The 21,404-nt window shown below is 37.3% G+C and overlaps 1 long non-coding RNA gene and 1 other non-coding gene across 2 annotated transcripts; one reads left to right on the top strand and one right to left on the bottom strand.

The window, feature by feature from the left end:
- The first annotated feature begins 9,569 nt into the window (after positions 1-9,569).
- On the top strand, positions 9,570-9,677 carry LOC112773718 (small nucleolar RNA R71). Its single transcript, XR_003188254.1, has one exon. It is a non-coding gene; the product is annotated as a small nucleolar RNA R71 (small nucleolar RNA).
- Positions 9,678-13,264: 3,587 nt separating this feature from the next.
- Positions 13,265-16,823, bottom strand: LOC140181657 (uncharacterized). The gene is made up of 3 exons (XR_011876684.1): positions 16,680-16,823; positions 16,534-16,587; positions 13,265-13,847 (listed from the first exon to the last, which is right to left on the bottom strand). It is a non-coding gene; the product is annotated as an uncharacterized lncRNA (long non-coding RNA).
- Positions 16,824-21,404: the final 4,581 nt, after the last annotated feature.

Raw genomic sequence — 21,404 nt, 5'->3', positions numbered from 1 at the left:
AATGCTTAATCATCTTTTACTGTAGCTATCCCATTTTTGGTTGAAAATTTTATGCATAAATGAGGGGTTGAAACTACGGCAAAAAGTTGATTCAGTGTGTTCCAATCTATTAGGGCTTTATATGTTGTGGACGCATTGATAATTATATATTCCTCCTTTAAGGTGTTACTTCTCGGTCCCTTCCTAAATGTGGTGTAGAGGCTGATGTACCCCATTGGTTGAATTGGGGTTTCTCCTAGTTCAAACATGGTGTCTGGATAGACTCTCAGGTCTTTGATTTTCAGTCTTAGCTTTTCGAAAGCAGGCTTGAATAAAATATCTGCCGAGCTTCCTTAGTTGATTAGGGTTCAATGTAGGTTGGTGTTTGCTAATACCATCGTGATTACAAATGGATCATCATGTCCTGTATAACTTCCTTTGCACCTTTCTTAGTGAAGATAATCTCGAGAAATGGCAAATTTCCGATTTTCTTTTCTAATCTAATATATCTCCTTTAAATGCCTTTTCCTGGAAGACTTGGAGGTTCCTCCTACTGCAAATCCCCTGGCTATGACATGGATATGTCTTTCCAGGGTCTTTTTCCTTTCCTCACTTTTGTTTGTCACGAAAGCTTCTTTCGTCTCCCGTGTCCTGCCTCCTCCTTTGTTCCAACCTAGAAGGAGCGATGTATTTATCCAACCGACCATGATGTGCCAACTTTTTTATTACATTTGTGAGATCATAACAATTGTTAGTGTGATGCCGGTAGATATAGTGATACTCGTAGTATTCCGCCTTGTTTCTCCCATTCTTACTTTTGATCGACTGAGGTGGTGGTAGTTTCTCCATATTATAGTTATCCTTCTAAATTTTCACCAATAAAACTCTAAGGGGGGTTAAGAGTGAAACCTTTTGCTACGAGAAGACTCCTCCTTTTGCTTCTTCTAGTCTTTGTCCATGTTGCCATCATGAGTTTCCTTATTATATCGACCTTGGTGTGGACTTTTGAGATGTGTGGTTTCTTCCATATTGATATACTTTTTGGCTCTGACTTGTACATCGGCCATGGAGGTTGGATGGCGTTTGGAGATGGATTGGGAGAATGGTCCATCCATCAATCCATTTATCAGCCCATGATGGCTTCTTCAGTGGATAAGAATTGGATTTCCAAGCAAGCCTTGTTGTACTTCTCCATGTAGGCTCGTAGTGATTCTCTGACCTCTTATTTTATTCTAAGTAAACTTGAAGCGTACTGGACTTTTTTCTTTCTGAATGGAAAAATAGGTCAAAAATCCATGAGCTAAATCATTGAAACACGTGATTGACCTGGGAGGTAACCCGTCAAACCATTTGAGGGCCGCTTTAGTGAGGGTAATCAGGAAAGCTTTACACCAAGTTGCATCAGATGCTCCTGCAAGGTACATCTAAATTTTGAAGTTGCTGAGATAGTTTTTTGGATTAATGGTTTCATCATATAGAGCCATCTTAGAATTTTTGAATTTTTTTTGGAACTTCTGCCCGCAAAATAACCTTTGAAAATGGGTCCTCTCCACTATAGTGGTAATCGGAGTCATCAAATGCTTCCCAACTACCTTTCTACTTTAGCTCCATTTCCATTCTTTTAATCTTCTTGCCAGCCTCTTTTTGCCACTGTATCTCCTTTCTGAGCTAGTACTCGACATTCTTTTGTCGAGCCAATTCAGATTTCAATTGCTTAGTTTTCCCAAATGGTTACGCACTAGCCCCAGAATCTCAATTGTGCTATGTCCATCCCCTTCATTTTGGGGATCATGAACGGTTAAGTTGAGCTTGTGCGAATTTTGAGGTTGTGGGTTATTTGGATGAGGTTGAGGAGAGGGTTGTATGTTAGCGTGATGGGAATAGGGAGGAGGTAAAGGTGGTATCGGTGGAGAACAATGATTCTGGCTACGACTTTTGGTATGAAAACCAGAGTCCGAGGTTGTTTCACCCTCTTGTCTATTGCTGTTAGCCATTAAGACGAATGGCACTTCAGATTCCTCAACAACGAGCGCCAATGTTCTCAGGTTTTACCTGAAACCAAGGTGAATTCGGGCTTTAGACGTGAAGTCCAAATGCCTTTTAGAGTGGGTTCTAACCTAGGCGCTAATACAGTGGTTGGTTCGATGTCCTCGTCTGGACGGTGGTAGGATGTACTTGCAAGGGATTCTGATACTTAAGTTAGTAAGAGTTTAAGAAAATTTAATTCTACGTATGGTCGTTAAATCTTGAAGCATGCCAAGATCAGTTAATAAATTATTCTCTTAATTAATGTTAATAATAAATACATAATTAGGATTTAAGATTATTTAAAACATAAAAGTAGCCCTTTAGATTTAAGATTATTTAATTATATAAGAAATTAAATTTTTAATTCAATTTAGAAAATTAAAATGTTCGTTGAGTTCATTTTAAGAGATTCAAATACTTCTTTAGTACTAATTTTAAAAAAATATTAAAGAAATTGATATATAAACTCTATTCCACAAACTATGGTGAATAATTAACTTTTAAGAGGGATTGGATTGGAATATGTTTCATTTGGAACAAAAATAAAAAAATCGACTACCAACACAAAGTAGAGGTTCCAACAGAATCAAAATCAGTGCAACTGGAGTATACTCATTATTATCTAATCAAGAAATACAGTTGAGAAAAATGGTGTGAGTTCTCCCATTCACCCACAAGAATTCAAGAAGTGTAAGCGAAAGGGTAAGAAAAAAAAATACAAATGTCTAAAGTTCTTGACGAGAAAAAATCATCAATAGTTGAAAAATATCTCTCATGGAGAATATTAAGAAAAATGAGCTACTTGAGAGGGAAAAGAAAAGAGAAACAGAGAGGGAATAAGAAAAAAGATTATGGTAATCAAGAAAGAAAAAGCTACAAATTCAAGCAACAATAAATAAAAATGAGTTGCAGACTTAGAGGTGCATCAAAGAGATGGAGATAAATGTAACGAAAAGAGAAATTGAGAGGATGGCAAGGGAAAAAAAAAAAGAAAAATGGATATGCAAATACTTAATAGTGACACATCTACAGTAAGTGAAAAATGGTGAACTCTTCATAAAATTACATGTGAAAAAATTATTGCAAAATAGTTTACTTAATTGTTAATTGAATTCATAAAGCTAAGTAATAAGTTATGATTGTTTGTTCAATATTTATTATGTATTTCTATTTGTGATATACTATATTTTATTATTTTGTGATGTAATTTTTAAAATGAGTCAATATTATTATGAACTAGCATTTATGAAAATAATTGTTACAAAACTAACTATTTTCTAATTGTTATAAACTAACCGTTATAAATTAGTCATTCCAAACTAGTTGTTATGAACTAGTCGATACAAAAGTAGATGTTAGAAACTACCTAACTAGTGCAGAGTATAACACCCTACTATACTAAATCTTATGCTTAAGTCATAAGACTGAGATAGTAAGGTATTACGAACCTCTAAGCAGTAAAAATATACATATATTTTTGAAAGAAATAGTATACTAGGAGCCTTGAAACAAACAGGTGAACAAAAATCACAAAATGAAAAGCGCAACGCACAAGAAATAAAATTACTTGCGTAATAAGAAACCTAATCAGAAAAAAGATAAAGGTAAACCGAGATGTAAAGGAAAGCCAAGGAAACAGTATAACTAGCCCCTGACTCAGCCTGCGAAGCCAAGGCTGGCCGGAGGATATATATATACATATAATCATACATAAGTATCCCCAAAATACTAAAGTAAACTCCTATCTCTCCCTCAACCTCTAAAAGGAGCAGCATACATAAGTTACTTGGAGAGTAAGTGGTGCACGAAATTGTGATGTCCAAACTCAAACAATCCCCGGCAACGGCGCCAAAAAAAACTTGGTGCACGAAATTGTGTTGTCCAGGCTCGAACAATCCCTGGTAATGGCTCCAAAGCTTGGTGCTTTGATCCTAATTCGTTCTTTGTACTTGTGTGAGATTAACAATATATAATTGTATTGAATCCCCATTGTGGCTCTATGTGTGGACACAACTCCGTACAACTAACCAGCAAGTGCACTGGGTCGTCCAAGTAATACCTTACGTGAGTAAGGGTCGAATCCCACGGAGATTGTTGGTATGAAGCAAGCTATGGTCACCTTGTAAATCTCAGTCAGGCAGATATAAAGTGATGAAGATGTTTTCGAATTTAATATAATAAAATAGGGATAGAGATACTTATGTAAATCATGGGTAGAAATTTCAGATAAGCGAATGGAGATGCTTTCGTTCCTCTGAACCTCTGCTTTCCTGCTATCTTCATCCAATCAGTCTTACTCCTTTCCATGGCTGGCTTTATGTGATACATCACCACTGTCAATGGCTACTTTCGGTCATCTCACGGGAAAATGATCCAATGCCCTGTCACGGCACGGCTAATCGTCTGGAGGCATCACCCTTGTCAATGGCTTCATCTTATCCTCTCAGTGAATAATATGCTCACGCACCCTGTCACGGCACGGCTATTCATCTGTCGGTTCTCGATCATGCTGGAATAGGATTTACTATCCTTTTGCGTCTGTCACTAACGCCCTGCAATCGCGAGTTAGGAGCTCGTCACAGTCATTCAATCATTGAATCCTACTCAGAATACCACAGACAAGGTTTAGACCTTCCGGATTCTCTTGAATGCCGCCATCATTCTAGCTTACGCCACGAAGATTCTGGTTAGGAGATCTAAGAGATATTCATTCTAGCTTAATTCATGTAGAACAGAAGTGTTTGTCAGGCACGCGTTCATAAGGGAGAAGGATGATGAGCGTCACACATAATCATCACCTTCATCACGTTCTTGGGTGCGAATGGATATCTTAGAAGCGAAATAAGAAGAATTGAATAGAAAACAGTAGTACTTTGCATTAATCTTTGAGAAACAGCAGAGCTCCACACCTTAATCTATGGAGTGTAGAAACTCTACCGTATGAAAATACATAAGTGAAGGTCCAAGCATGGCCGAGATGGCCAGCCCCCTATGGTCTAAGAACAATGCGTTCCAAGATGATCCTAAGATCCTAAGATGATCAAAAGATCAAAAGATGATCAAAAGATGCCTAATACAATAGTAAAAAGGTCCTATTTATAATACACTAGCTACTAGGGTTTACATGAGTAAGTAATTGATGCATAAATCCACTTCCGGGGCCCACTTGGTGTGTGTTTGGGCTGAACCTGAGTGTTGCACGTGCAGAGGCCATTTGTGGAGTTGAACGCCAGTTTCTGTGCCAGTTTGGGCGTTCAACTCTGGTTTTGGATCCATTTCTGGCGCTGGACGCCAGATTTGGGCAGAAGGCTGGCGTTGAACGCCAGTTTACGTCGTTAATTCTTGTCCAAAGTATGGACTATTATATATTGCTGGAAAGCCCTGGATGTCTACTTTCCAACGCAATTGGAGGCGCGCCATTTCAAGTTCTGTAGCTCCAGAAAATCCACTTTGAGTGCAGGGAGGTCAGAATCCAACAGCATCAGCAGTCCTTCTTCAACCTCTGAATCTGATTTCTGCTCAAGTCCCTCAATTTCAGCCAGAAAATACCTGAAATCACAGAAAAACACACAAACTCATAGTAAAGTCCAGAAATGTGAATTTATCATAAAAACTAATGAAAACATCCCTAAAAGTAGCTAGATTCTACTAAAAACATACTAAAAGCAATGCCAAAAAGCGTATAAATTATCCGCTCATCACAACACCAAACTTAAATTGTTGCTTGTCCCCAAGCAACTGAAAATCAAATAGGATAAAAAGAAGAGAATATACTATAAATTCCAAACTATCAATGAAACATAGCTCCAATCATATGAGCGGGACTTATAGCTTTTTGCCTCTTGAATAGTTTTGGCATCTCACTTTATCCATTGAGGTTCAGAATGATTGGTATCTATAGGAACTTCAGATTTCGAATAGTGTTATTGACTCTCCTAGTTCAGTATGATGATTCTTGAACACAGCTTCTTTATGAGTCTTGGCCGTGGCCCTAAGCACTTTGTTTTCCAGTATTACCACCGGATACATAAATGCCACAGACACATAATTGGGTGAACCTTTTCAGATTGTGACTCAGCTTTGCTAAAGTCCCCAATTAGAGGTGTCCAGGGTTCTTAAGCACACTCTTCTTTTGCTTTGGACCTTGACTTTAACCGCTCAGTCTCAAGTTTTCACTTGACACCTACACGCCACAAGCACATGGTTAGGGACAGCTTGGTTTAGCCGCTTAGGCCAGGATTTTATTCCTTTAGGCCCTCCTATCCACTGATGCTCAAAGCCTTGGGATCCTTTTTATTTGCCCTTGCCTTTTGGTTTTAAGGGTTATTGGCTTTTTCTGCTTGCTTTTTCTTTTTCTTTCTATTTTTTTTCTATTTTTTTTTCTATATATATATATTTTTTTTTCTGCAAGCTTTGTTCTTTGCTGCTTTTTCTTGCTTCAAGAATCATTTTTATGATTTTTCAGATTATCAAATAACATGTCTCCTAGTCATCATTCTTTCAAGAGCCAACATATTTAACATTCTTAAACAACAACTTCAAAAGACATATGCACTGTTCAAGCATACATTCAGAAAACAAGAAGCATTGTCACCACATCAATATAATTAAGCTAAGTTCAAGGATAAATTCGAAACTCATGTACTTCTTGTTCTTTTGAAATAAAACACTTTTCATTTAAGAGAGGTGATGGAGTCATAGGACATTTATAACTTTAAGACAAAGTTACTAACTACTAATGATCATGTAATGAAGACACAAACATAGATAAGCATATAACATAGAAAACGAAAAACAGAAGAGATAAGAACAAGGAATGAATCCACCTTAGTGATGGTGGCGTTTCCTTCTTGAGGAACCAATGATGTCATTGAGCTCTCCTATGTCTCTTCCTTGTCTTTGTTGCTCCTCCCTCATTGCTTTTTGATCTTCTCTTATTTCATGAAGCATGATGGAGTGCTCTTGATGTTCCACCCTTAGTTGCTTCCAATAATTGTGTGGAAGAAAATGTATCCCCTGAGGTATCTCAGGGATCTCTTGATTTGCAGTCAAATGTTCTACCACTGAGCTATAGACCCTTGATGGAAGCTTTTGTCTTCCCTTTCCTCTTTCTAGAGGTTTTTCTGGCCTTAGGTGCCATCAATGGTTATGGAAAAAACAAAAAAGCTATGCTTTTACCACACCAAACTTAGAATGTTGCTCGCCCTCGAGCAAAAGAGGAAAGAATAGAAGAAGAAGAAGAAGATATGGAGGAGATGGTTGTGTTGTGTGAGAATGAGTGGGTGGGTGTAGGTGGGTTGTATGATGGTTTTAGAGGAGTAATGGATGGATGTGAGTGGTGAAGTGTTTTGGGGAAGAGTGTTTATGGGATTGTGTGAAAGGATGATTGAGAAGAGAGAAGAGAGTGAGTGGAGGTAGGTGGGGACCCTGTGGGGTCCACAGATCCTGAGGTGTCAAGGCATTTACATCCCTGCACCAATTTAGGCATGTAAAATGCCCTTGCACACAACACTGGGCGTTCAGCGCCAGGTTGGTGGCCATTTTGGGCGTTCAACGCCCATTTGTGTGCCATTTCTGGCGTTGAACGCCAGAACCATGCCTGTTCTGGCGTTCAGCGCCCAGAAGCTGCCCATTTTGGGCGTTCACCGCCAGAACCATGCTCTGTTCTGGCGCTGAATGCCAGACAGATGCTCCTCCAGGGTGTAATTTTTCTTCTGCTGTTTTTGATTCCGTTTTCAATTTTTATATTTATTTTGTGACTCCACATGATCATGAACCTAAGAAAACATAAAAATAAGAATTAGATAAACATTGGGTTGCCTCCCAACAAGCGCTTCTTTAATGTCAATAGCTTGACAGTGGGCTCTCATGGAGCCTCACAGATGTGCAGAGCTTTGTTGAGACTCTCCAACACCAAACTCAGAGTTTGGATATGGGAGTTCAACACCAAACTTAGAGTTTGGTTGTGGCCTCCCAACACCAAACTTAGAGTTTGACTGTGGGGGCTCTGGTTGACTCTGCTTGGAGAGAAGCTTTTTCTGCTTCCTCTCCATGGTTGCAGAGGGAGATCCTTGAGTTTTAAACACAAGGGAGTTCTCATTCCATTGAAGGACTATTTCACCTCTGTCAACATCAATCACAGCTCTTGCTGTGGCCAGGAAAGGTCTTCCTAGGATGATGGATTCATCCTCTTCCTTTCCAGTATCCAGGACTATGAAATCAGCAGGGATGTAAAGGCCCTCAACCTTTACTAACACGTCCTCTACTTGTCCATAAGCCTGTTTTCTTGAGCTGTCTGCCATCTCTAATGAGATTTTAGCAGCTTGCATCCCATAGATTCCCAGTTTCTCTATTACAGAGAGGGACATGAGGTTTATTCCTGAACCAAGGTCACACAGAGCTTTAAAGATCATAGTGCCTATGGTACAGGGTATTATGAACTTTCCAGGATCCTGTCTCTTCTGAGGTAATGTCAGTTGATCCAGATCACTCAGTTCATTGATGAACAAGGGAGGTTCAACTTCCCAAGTATCAATGCCAAATAATTTGGCATTCAGCTTCATGATTGCACCAAGAAACTTGGCAGTTTGCTCTTCAGTGACATCCTCATTCTCTTCAGAGGAGGAATACTCATCAGAGCTCATGAAGGGCATAAGGAGGCTCAATGGAATCTCTATGGTCTCTAGATGAGCCTCAGAGTCCTTTGGTTCCTCAGAGGGAAGCTCCTTATTGATCACTGGACGTCCTAGGAGGTCTTCCTCCTTGGGATTCACGTCCTCTCCTCTCCTCACAGGTTCGGCCATGGCGCTTATGTCAATGGCCTTGCACTCTCCTTTTGGGTTCTCTTCTGTATTGCTTGGGAGAGTACTAGGGGGGCTTTCAGTGATCCTTTTACTCAGCTGGCCCACTTGTGCTTCCAGATTTCTAATGGAAGACCTTGTTTCATTCATGAAACTTACAGTGGCCTTAGATAGATCAGAGACTAGAATTGCTAAATTAGAAGCATTTTGTTCAGAGTTCTCTGTCTGTTGCTGAGTTGATGATGGAAAAGGCTTGCTATTGCTAAACCTGTTTCTTCCACCATTATTAAAGCCTTGTTGGGGCTTTTGATCATTCCATGAGAAATTTGGATGATTTCTCCATGTTGAGTTATAGGTGTTTCCATAAGGTTCACCTAAGTAATTTACCTCTGCTATTGCAGGGTTCTCAGGATCATAAGCTTCTTCTTCAGAAGATGCCTCTTGAGTACTGTTGGATGCAGCTTGCATTCCATGCAGACTCTGAGAGATCATATTGACTTGCTGAGTCAATATTTTATTCTGAGCCAATATGGCATTCAGAGTATCAACCTCAAGAACTCCCTTCTTCATAGGTGTCCCATTGTTCACAGGATTCCTTTCAGAAGTGTACATGAACTGGTTATTAGCAACCATGTCAATGAGTTCTTGAGCTTCTGCAGGCGTTTTCTTTAGGTGAATGGATCCACCTGCAGAAGTGTCCAGTGACATCTTTGATAGCTCAGATAAACCATCATAGAATATATCCAGGATGGTCCATTCTGAAAGCATGTCAGAAGGACACTTTTTGGTCAACTGTTTGTATCTTTCCCAAGCTTCATAGAGGGATTCACCTTCTTTCTGTCTGAAGGTTTGAACATCAGCTCTAAGCTTGCTCAGCTTTTGAGGAGGAAAGTACTTGGCTAAGAAAGCCGTGACCAGCTTATCCCAAGAGTTCAGGCTGTCTTTGGGTTGAGAATCCAACCATAATCTAGCTCTGTCTCTTACAGCAAAAGGGAAAAGCATGAGCCTGTAGACTTCAGGATCTACTCCATTAGTCTTAACAGTATCACATATCTGCAAGAATTCAGTTAAGAACTGAAAAGGATCTTCAGATGGAAGTCCATGAAACTTGCAGTTCTGCTGCATTAGAGAAACTAACTGAGGTTTCAGCTCAAAGTTGTTTGCTCCAATGGCAGGAATGGAGATGCTTCTTCCATGTAAATTGGAATTAGGTGCAGTGAAGTCACCAAGCATTCTCCTTGCATTGTTGTTGGGTTCGGCTGCCATCTCCTTTACTTGTTCGAAATTTTCAATCAAGTTGTCTCTGGATTGTTGTAATTTAGCTTCTCTTAATTTTCTCTTCAGAGTCCTTTCAAGTTCTGGATCAGCTTCAACAAGAATGTCTTTTTCTCTGTCCCTTCTCATAAGAAAGAGGAGAGAAAAAGAAAAGAAGAGGAATCCTCTATGTCACAGTAAAGAGGATCCTTATTGTTAGTAGAAGAAAAGAAGAAGAAATTCGAACACAGATAGAAGAGGGGGGTTCGAATTTGGTGATGATGTGAAGAAGAGATGTTAGTTAATGAATGAATAAATAGAATAGGATGAGAGAGAGAGAGGGAATTTTCGAAAATTATTTTTGAAAAGGAGTTAGTGATTTTTGAAAATTGGTTTTTGAAAATGTGTTAGTGATTTTCGAAAATTAAGATTTAAAAATTAAAATAATTAATAAATTAAAAAGAAATTTTGAAAAAGAGGGGAGATATTTTCGAAAATTAGAGAGAGAGAGAGTTAGTTAGGTAGTTTTGAAAAAGTTAAGAAACAAACAAAAAGTTAGTTAGTTGGTTGAAACAAATTTTGAAAAGATAGGAAGTTAGGAGGTTAGGAAAGATATTTTGAAAAGATATTTTTGAAAAAGATAAGATGAGAAGATATTTTTGAAAAGATATGATAGAAATTAGTTTTTGAAAAAGATTTGATTTTTAAAATCTCAATTAATGACTTGATTCACAAGAAATCACAAGATATGATTCTAGAACTTAAAGTTTGAATCTTTCTTAACAAGCAAGTAACAAACTTCAAATTTTTGAATCAAAACATTAATTGATTATGTTATTTTCGAAAATTTGGTATAAAAATAAGAAAAAGATTTTTGAAAAATATTTTTTTGAAATTTTTGAAAATAACTAATAATTTTGAAAAAGATTTGATTTTTGAAAAAGATTTTGAAAAAGATAAGATTTTCAAATTGAAAATTTGATTTGACTCATGAGAAACAACTTGATTTTTTTAAAAAATTTTTGAAAAAGTCAACTCAATTTTCGAATTTGATGAGAGAAAAAGGGAAAGATATTTTTTTGATTTTTTTTTTTTGAATTTTTATGATGCAAGAGAAAAACACTTAAAAAAGATGCAATGCATGAAATTTTTAGATCAAAACAATGAATGCATGCAAGAATGCTATGAATGTCAAGATGAACACCAAGAACACTATGAATGTCAAGATGAACATCAAGAACAATTTTTTGAAAAATTTTTAATGCAAAGAAAACATGTAAGACACCAAACTTAGAAATCTTTCATGTTTAGACTCTAAGAAACGAAAAATGCACATGAAAAACAAGAAAAGACACAAAACATGAAAACATCAAGATCAAACAAGAAGACTTACCAAGAACAACTTGAAGATCATGAAGAACACTATGAATGCATGATATTTTCGAAAAAATGCAGGATGCATATGCAAGTGACACCAAACTTATGATATGACTCAAGACTCAAACAAGAAACAGAAAATATTTTTGATTTTTATGATTTTCTGATTTTTTTTGGATTTTTATCTTATATTTTTCGAAAATTATTTAAAAAAGAAAGAAAAATAAGGATTCCAAAATTTTTAATATGAATTCCAGGAATCTTGCCATGTTAGTCTAAAGCTTCAGTCCAGGAATTAGACATGGCTCACCAGCCAGCCAAGCTTTCAAAGAAAGCTCCAGTCCAAAACACTAGACATGGCCAATGGCCAGCCAAGCTTCAGCAGGTGATCATGGATCAGCAGCAGGTGGATGAGCAACAACTAAATTGCTCTTGATAACAAATTGCAAGCCTCAGTCCAAATGAATTTAGACATGGCTTTACAGCCAGCCAGGCTTCAACATGCTTCATGAAACACTAGAATTCATTCTTAAAAATTCTGAAGCCATAGAATAATTAATTTTTGAAAACATTTTTATTTTTTTCGAAAACAGATGAGAGATTTTTGAAATTATTTTTGAAAAAGAAAAGAAAACAAAAGGAAAATTACCTAATCTGAGCAACAAGATGAACCGTCAGTTGTCCAAACTCGAACAATCCCCGGCAACGGCGCCAAAAACTTGGTGCACGAAATTGTGTTGTCCAGGCTCGAACAATCCCTGGTAATGGCTCCAAAGCTTGGTGCTTTGATCCTAATTCGTTCTTTGTACTTGTGTGAGATTAACAATATATAATTGTATTGAATCCTCATTGTGGCTCTATGTGTGGACACAACTCCATACAACTAACCAGCAAGTGCACTGGGTCGTCCAAGTAATACCTTACGTGAGTAAGGGTCGAATCCCACGGAGATTGTTGGTATGAAGCAAGCTATGGTCACCTTGTAAATCTCAGTCAGGCAGATATAAAGTGATGAAGATGTTTTCGAATTTAATATAATAAAATAGGGATAGAGATACTTATGTAAATCATGGGTAGAAATTTCAGATAAGCGAATGGAGATGCTTTCGTTCCTCTGAACCTCTGCTTTCCTGCTATCTTCATCCAATCAGTCTTACTCCTTTCCATGGCTGGCTTTATGTGATACATCACCACTGTCAATGGCTACTTTCGGTCATCTCACGGGAAAATGATCCAATGCCCTGTCACGGCACGGCTAATCGTCTGGAGGCATCACCCTTGTCAATGGCTTCATCTTATCCTCTCAGTGAATAATATGCTCACGCACCCTGTCACGGCACGGCTATTCATCTGTCGGTTCTCGATCATGCTGGAATAGGATTTACTATCCTTTTGCGTCTGTCACTAACGCCCTGCAATCGCGAGTTAGGAGCTCGTCACAGTCATTCAATCATTGAATCCTACTCAGAATACCACAGACAAGGTTTAGACCTTCCGGATTCTCTTGAATGCCGCCATCATTCTAGCTTACGCCACGAAGATTCTGGTTAGGAGATCTAAGAGATATTCATTCTAGCTTAATTCATGTAGAACAGAAGTGTTTGTCAGGCACGCGTTCATAAGGGAGAAGGATGATGAGCGTCACACATAATCATCACCTTCATCACGTTCTTGGGTGCGAATGGATATCTTAGAAGCGAAATAAGAAGAATTGAATAGAAAACAGTAGTACTTTGCATTAATCTTTGAGGAACAGCAGAGCTCCACACCTTAATCTATGGAGTGTAGAAACTCTACCGTATGAAAATACATAAGTGAAGGTCCAGGCATGGCCGAGATGGCCAGCCCCCTATGGTCTAAGAACAATGCGTTCCAAGATGATCCTAAGATCCTAAGATGATCAAAAGATCAAAAGATGATCAAAAGATGCCTAATACAATAGTAAAAAGGTCCTATTTATAATACACTAGCTACTAGGGTTTACATGAGTAAGTAATTGATGCATAAATCCACTTCCGGGGCCCACTTGGTGTGTGTTTGGGCTGAGCCTGAGTGTTGCACGTGCAGAGGCCATTTGTGGAGTTGAACGCCAGTTTCTGTGCCAGTTTGGGCGTTCAACTCTGGTTTTGGATCCATTTCTGGCGCTGGACGCCAGATTTAGGCAGAAGGCTGGCGTTGAATGCCAGTTTACGTCATCAATTCTTGGCCAAAGTATGGACTATTATATATTGCCGGAAAGCCCTGGATGTCTACTTTCCAACGCAATTGGAAGCGCGCCATTTCGAGTTCTGTAGCTCCAGAAAATCCACTTTGAGTGCAGGGAGGTCAGAATCCAACAGCATCAGCAGTCCTTCTTCAACCTCTGAATCTGATTTCTGCTCAAGTCCCTCAATTTCAGCCAGAAAATACCTGAAATCACAGAAAAACACACAAACTCATAGTAAAGTCCAGAAATGTGAATTTATCATAAAAACTAATGAAAACATCCCTAAAAGTAGCTAGATTCTACTAAAAACATACTAAAAGCAATGCCAAAAAGCGTATAAATTATCCGCTCATCAGTAAGCTAAATACATATATACATATATACAAACAGAAAGCCAAAATACACCCAAGGACTACTTCGCTTCCCAGGATCCCGACGCCTAGCAAGGAGCCTCTCGACCTGCATCTGAAAAACAACAATACAATATGGAATGAGAACCGGAGGTTCTTAGCATGGTAAAAGTGCCATGCGTATAATAAATAAGATCCTGAGAATGCCATAGGCAATCCTAGAACTCCGTTATTCAGTTATCCAACTTAAGGACTAAACAGAAGCCATAAATAGGGCGTAGGTGTTCTAATTCTACCTAACTTACTCAAGTTCCATCCTAACCTAACACCAAACCGTTTCTCCATTTCCTCCATTCCTCCATCAATCATAACGCAACAGAAACAAGCAACCAAACAAGTTCACGCACAAGTAATGAGCAAATAGTACAAATAGCAAGTATAACAGATAGCAGGTAATATATATATCACTTAGACATACCCAAAAAAATGCATAGCAACCAATACAAACAAATGCAAATGATACATGCCTGTCCTATAGCTGATGGGGCCCATCTGTCGGTTATCCAGCCAACTCGACAAGTCCAAAAACCTTAGACTGTCCCCCATCGCGCATCCCCAAGAGTCTATGCATAGGGTTCATATTCATTCATCATATAATCACTCAATGGGAACTATCCATACCCGGAAATTTATACGTGCCCGGTCACCCTTACGACACAGGGTCAACAGAGTATCGAGAATCAACCTGGAACACGTGGTGGCAAGTCACTGTTCTTACCCAGGGAAACTCGTATCTCAGATACCATCATTAACATTTCATAATCATTCATTACTTACTCAACATATCATTGCACCTTAATACATAACTCATCATATCCCGGAGCAAGTGGGGCAAAACCACAATTCTTGCGTCTACCCGGGGAGCCTCTATACTAACCAACCTGGAGCAAGTGGGGCGAAACCACCCCTCTTGCGTTTACCCAGGAGGTACGTTCTCATATGCCCAGGAGGAATAAAGGAGGGGATCCTAACCTCCCACCATCTCGCTGGGGGCGATTTTACAATACCAGGAGGAACAGAGAAGGGGATCCTCACCTTCCACCATCTCCTGGGGTCGCACTTTCAAGAAAGAGTGCTCAGGTGCGATATTTATTCTTTTCATTAGCCAGTTTTATGATATTTATATATATATTTGTACCACCTGCCTTCTCACATCTAAATTACCACCTTATCGACTTTACTTCACCTCCAAGTTACCTTATTTTCCTAACTTCTTTTATCTACTGAACCTAGAACCATACTTTAAGCCTTAAAGGGAAGAAACTGGAGGTTTGGAAGTGGAAAATTGGTTTAAAAACAGCCAAAACCGGTCTTTGCAGCAGGCAGCATCCACGCGTACGCGTGAATATGCTCACATGCGTACGCATGCCTCTCGCGCATGCGTCGCCAAAATTCCACGCCACGCGTACGCGTGCACCACACGTACGCGTGGATGGCGTGTTTTTGAAAAAATAGGCAGAATGCCCAGAAGCATTCTGCAGCCAACTTTGCCACCCTGCAACCTAGCTTTATACACCAAACTTGTAACGTCCATAACTTCCTCTACAAAATTCCATTTTCCACAAAGTTGATATCAATCAAAATCTCTTTAAACCATATTTTATTTGCAACAAATTACAACTCAAACCAGAATTTGTAGAGTAAATTATGGACCTCCAAAGTTTACCCAAAATCATTTTTACTAAAACACTTTCAAAACCTCATTTCCACCACATTCACAATTCCTTACCTATAAAACATACAAATTGCTAACATATCCATTTCTATCTCCTCAACAACCATTTCAAGCTAATTTTAACCAATCCAAAGAGCCATAATCTTATCTTGCATTTAGCATAAATCATATGTAAATATATGAACAACCCTTCACAATTACCATTCCATTCATGCACTATCAACTTCTCACACACAATGTTCCATCAACATATCACCAATCCATTAATGCCATCATCAACCCTCACACATACATTAAACCACCAACTCATATAACAACTTTTCAATAACAACACCAACCATAATCATCAATCTATATCAACACCAACACAACCCATCACAAGCAAGTCCAAGGCATAAAATTAATAACCTCAAGGCCTCATATCTCCAATATATGTTCACCAACAATTATACTAACAACAATACAAGCTACTCATTAAATGCCATTAACAATTCAACTTATCTTATGGTTCCTCTAGTCTAAGTTTTCACAACACCGTAAATATTAAACGTGCGAAACTTTAACCATACCTTGGCCGATCACTTAATTCATCCAAGGCTACCTCACAACACAAAATTACAGCCCCTCCAAGCTCAATCAAACAGCCCCAAAGCAAGTCTTGGTCACCAACAAACCTCCAAGTAATTCCAATTCAATTCCAACGCATAAATACCCACTTAACCCACGCCTAATACATATATATATGCTCCAATTCAGTTTTCTATCACAAGTACAAGATTGAGCTAGGTTTTAGGTTGCTCTTACCATACCCATATGCTCAATAGCTTTAGCCCACAAGTTCCGGAAGCTAACTTGAACCTAGAACACAAAAATTGGACAAGATTCACCATAGGTTTTCAAGTTCACCAAAGAAAGAGGGATAGAGATTCTGAACCTAATAGGAGGCTTACCAGTAAAATTGTTCAGATAGAAAGGTAGAGCTCAATGCGCTGAGCGCGTGGCCGCGAACGGTGCGGCGATCGGAGCCCGGACGGAGGAGTTATGGTAGAGAGAAGGGAAGGTGAGGGTTTGGAAATCTCCTCATCCCCCCTTGCTGTTATGGCGTCGCAGAAGCTTATGAGGAAGAAAAGAGCTGCTGCTTCATTTAAGTATTTGGGTCCGGTTGGACCCACGGGCCCGGTTTGGGCTCTGGTTCAACTGGTTCGGTCCTTCTGGTCCGATTTTAGGCCAAATTTTTGAAATTGGTATCAAAATTTCCGTTTTGACGAGCTCTATCCCATTTTGATATTAGTTTTGTATTTTTAGCTTTTCTAATTAAAATTCAATTTATTAACTAATTATTTACCGTTTTTAGCGGGGTTTACACAGAGAGATTTATAAATATCAATTATCATTCATTATATTCTCATACTCCATTTTCAAGTTAGTTTCTCACCTATAAAACTATTGAAAAATTCATTTTAACAAATAGTTAGAAATTCTTATGAGAAAAAACAAGTACTTTAATGAGTTGCTTAAACTGTTACAAATTAGTCATTCTAAAACTAGTCGTCATGAACTAGTCACGGCAAAAAAAAAAAAAAAAAAGATGTTAGGAGCTAACGAGTTGTTGTCGAGAGATTTATAAATACAAATTATTTCATTTATATTCTGAGACTCCCCTTCAAATTTAGTTTCTTACCTTGTAAAACTACTAAAAAAATTCATTTTAAACAATGGCTAAATTTTCTAATGAAAAAAAAAAGGTCTTTGATAAGTTGCTTAATGATAAGGAGAAGAAAAAAAAATAAAAGACACAATGAAAATAATAAGAAATATAAGGGTCTTTTTACTATATTTCTAAAAAATTTATTCTTAGCAACTCAAGTCATTGGAAGAGTTTTTCCTACCTAAGATTAAAAAAATATGTCCTTTGACAATCTAGATCAAAGTATAAAACTGAAAGAACTAGTATTAAGAGTTACCTTAGATTGGATCTTTCAATTTCTTCATATATGAGTGCGACCAATCATAGTTATTAGAATCGAACTGGTAATTAATCTGGTCATACGACTGGGTCACTGGATCATTGGGTCAACCGGTGACTCATTGATTCACCCGGTTGACCCGGTCATAATTAAATAAAAATATAAAATTATAAAAAAATTAAAACTAATAGTTAAAATTTAAAATACATGTTTTACAAATATATTAATAACATTAAGTATCAATTCTTAGATATAATTTATAATGCAAAAGAGATAATAAATTAGTCAGTAGTATAAAATACTTTCTCAATTTAAATGAACAAGAAAAGAGAAAAACACAATACAATCAATATATCAAATTTGGTATTTATGTGAATGCATGTTTAAAAAGATAAAAATAAAAATAAAAATATAATTTATTCAAAGATACTATATATTTATCTTTTGTCATATATAGTAATAAGATACTTGTTGGCATAGTGGCAAGGGAAGGGGCATTATATGCATGATGTCCCCTGTTTGAACCCTTGCATTCAATTTTTTAGTTTAATTTCTGCTACTCTTAGTGGACATGCAGAGCTCTTTCAGTAGTTCGGCGGCATGCGGGTCCACCATGCACCCGCGCGGGTCAACAGTGGTCTAAGTACGAATTAGTCGGTTTTTAACGGGTTCGATTACTGTTGACCGAGTCAAATGTAAGTCCGGTCTGAATTATTAACCAAATCGGCTAGACCACTGATTCACCGGTTTTTCGGTCAAACTAGTCGGTCCGGTCCAGTTCTGATAGCTGTGCTGCCAAGTTCCCAAAATTCTCTTTGAACTTCTATCCATGTGCTCTAGTGATGGGACCTTCCAAAAGCGCACAATCTCTATTTTTTCCCTTTGTCTTTGGATGTCTAAATTATCCTCCAAGCATGTATCATTCTCTCCTTTCTAAAAAAGATTTATCCTCAAATCTATATCCATATCAAAACGAGAAAGATAAAAATACATTGAAAGCAGCTAAAATATCATACTCACCTGGTTAATCAATCTTGTAGGCATTATCATTGATTTTCTCTAATACTTAGAATGAACTATCTTCTCTAGTATCAATTTTAGACTTTCTTTGAGTAGAAAATCTCTCCTTCCTTAAATAAACCCAAACCTAATCTCTTGGTTCAAAAACTATATGCTTTTGACCCTTATTTATCCTTTCAGTCATAGCATTGTTCTTCCTTTCAATCATGTCATGAGCCTTCTCATGTATTGGTTTAATCTTCTCAGCTTTGCTCTTTCCATCTAAACTAACAAGATCACTCAAAGGTAAAGTCATTAAATCCAAAATATTGAAAGCGTTAAAACTATATACAATTTCAAAAGGGGAATAACCAGTAGAGGAATGCATATAATGATTATAAGCAAACTCAATAAATGACAAGTAGTCCTCCCAAATCTTTAAATTCTTACCTACCACAACATGCAATAATGTTCTTAATGTCCTATTAACTAGTAGAATACAACAATTTAGTTTCCAACTTATCCCATAAAACCCTCTAAAATTGACTAAAAAACTTAGCATTATTGTCAGATATAATGGACCTAGGAACATCATGCAAATGAACAACTTTTTTAAAGAATAAATCAACAATGTGTGTGGCATCATCAGTTTTATGACATGCAATGAAATGTGCCATTTTGTTAAACCTATCCACAACAATGAAGATGATATATCTACCTTTCCTAGTCCTAAGTAATCTAAGCATAAAATCTATAAAATATTAATCCAAAGATGAGTAGGAATAGGCAAAGAGTATACAACTCATGTGGTAAGAATTTAGATTTGGCTTGTCTACGTGCAACACATCTAGAACAAATTTTTTCAACATTTTTATACATGTGGGACCAATAAAAATGCTCAAAAACATCTAAAGTCTTTTGAATTTCAAAGTGACCCGCTAGACCACCACTATGTGATTCATTCACACGCAATTTCCTGATAGAGCAAGTAGGCACACAAATCCTATGATCTCTAAAAAGAAAACCATCATGCTCATAGAACTTGTTATTTGCACCCTTCGCACACGCAATATATATAGAGACGGAATTAGAATCCGTTGCACATAAATTCTTCGTGTACTCAAAATCTAACAACTTAGAAATGAAGATAGTAATTAAGGAATACCTCATGGACAATGCATTAACAACCACATTCTCATTACCTTGCTTATTTGCAATCACATATGGAAAAGATTTAAGAAATTCTATCCACTTTATATGTCTTTTGTTCAACTTTCCTTAACCTTTCAAGTGCTTTAAAGATTCGTGGTCAGTATGCACTACAAACTCCTTAGGTAGTAAGCAATGTTGTCAAACTTTCAAAACTTTCACCGAGGTATATAGTATTATAAGTTGAATACTTAAGATAAGCTCCATTCAATTTCTCATTGAAATAAGTCATTGCTTATTTTTCATGCATCAAAATAGTACATATACCAATTCCAGAGGTATCACATACTATTTCAAAAGTATTGTAAAAATCGGTAAAACAAAAATAAGTGTAAAACACAACAAATCTTTTAGAATGTTAAAAATAGTTTTTTTGTTCTTTTTCCCATTTAGAACCTACACCTTTCAAAAATAGGTTCAGTAATAGTAGAAAATTTTTTCACAAGCTTCCTATAAAAACTTGCAAGACTATGAAAACTTCTAAAATTAAAGACACTATTAGGTGTGGGACATTCTTAATTGTCTTCATCCTTCTCTTCATCTATCTCAATTTCCTTAGAACTTATCACAAAATGCAAGAACACCACTCTACTCAAACAAAATGAGCACTTTTTTAGATCAACATACGATTTTTCCTTTCTCGGCTCGCTTTTCTTTCGCGCCTTCTGTTAGGTGGGCAGCGCTACCCCCCTTTGTTTGCGTTGTCCTGCTTTCGCGGTAGAAGCAGGAACCGCCTTCAATGACAAGCAAAGCATACTTTCTTCATATGTGATTTATCTCTTTTAGAATCTTCTCCTTGTTTCAAAGAGGGCCCTGATGCCCCTAAAGATTGAACTATACCGCTAGGGAGCGAAACCAGGATACTTCGATGATACTATTAGATAATAGAATAGTAGATAGGGGGACTGTATCGCGGAATCATCCAGTGGTGACCAACCAAAAGAGGTTGCGTTGATTATTCAATGATAAGATCATGGCACGAAAATACTTAAGGATTGGAGTAACTAGGCTGGGCGGCAGATACTTCAATGAAAGAGCTCCTTTGGAATTTTCCTTGAGAAAAGAGAATGAAATAGCATCCTTCCCTATCCCATCAGATATACCTCTAAAACAGCCTTAACATAAAAAAACATGATCATTAAGACATTTACTACAAATAAGTATATCATCAAAACAAATAAATACAAATTTTTATAAAAATTTCCTCAAAATATTATTCATTAATTTCCCAAATGGCATACCTAATCACTCATACAATCCATATTTAGTTTTAAAAACTATTTTTTACTTATCACAGGTTTCATTCGTATTTGTTAATAACCACACCTTAAATCTTTCTTTTGCATAAAATCACATTTTTTTTATCAATCTCTTTATTTTTCATTCTCACAAATTTTTCAATCCCTATAACTCTCTTTTTCACTCATACTATGACTCTTTTTCTCACTTTTTTTTCTCTCAGAATCCTCTCTTTACCCTCTTATGTTTTAAATTTCTCAC

The sequence above is a fragment of the Arachis hypogaea genome, chromosome 18, assembly GCF_003086295.3.
Source record: "Arachis hypogaea cultivar Tifrunner chromosome 18, arahy.Tifrunner.gnm2.J5K5, whole genome shotgun sequence".
Classification (NCBI taxonomy): Eukaryota; Viridiplantae; Streptophyta; class Magnoliopsida; order Fabales; family Fabaceae; genus Arachis; species Arachis hypogaea.
Note: the sequence above shows the minus strand (reverse complement) of the source record. Positions and strands in the feature narration are given on the sequence as shown.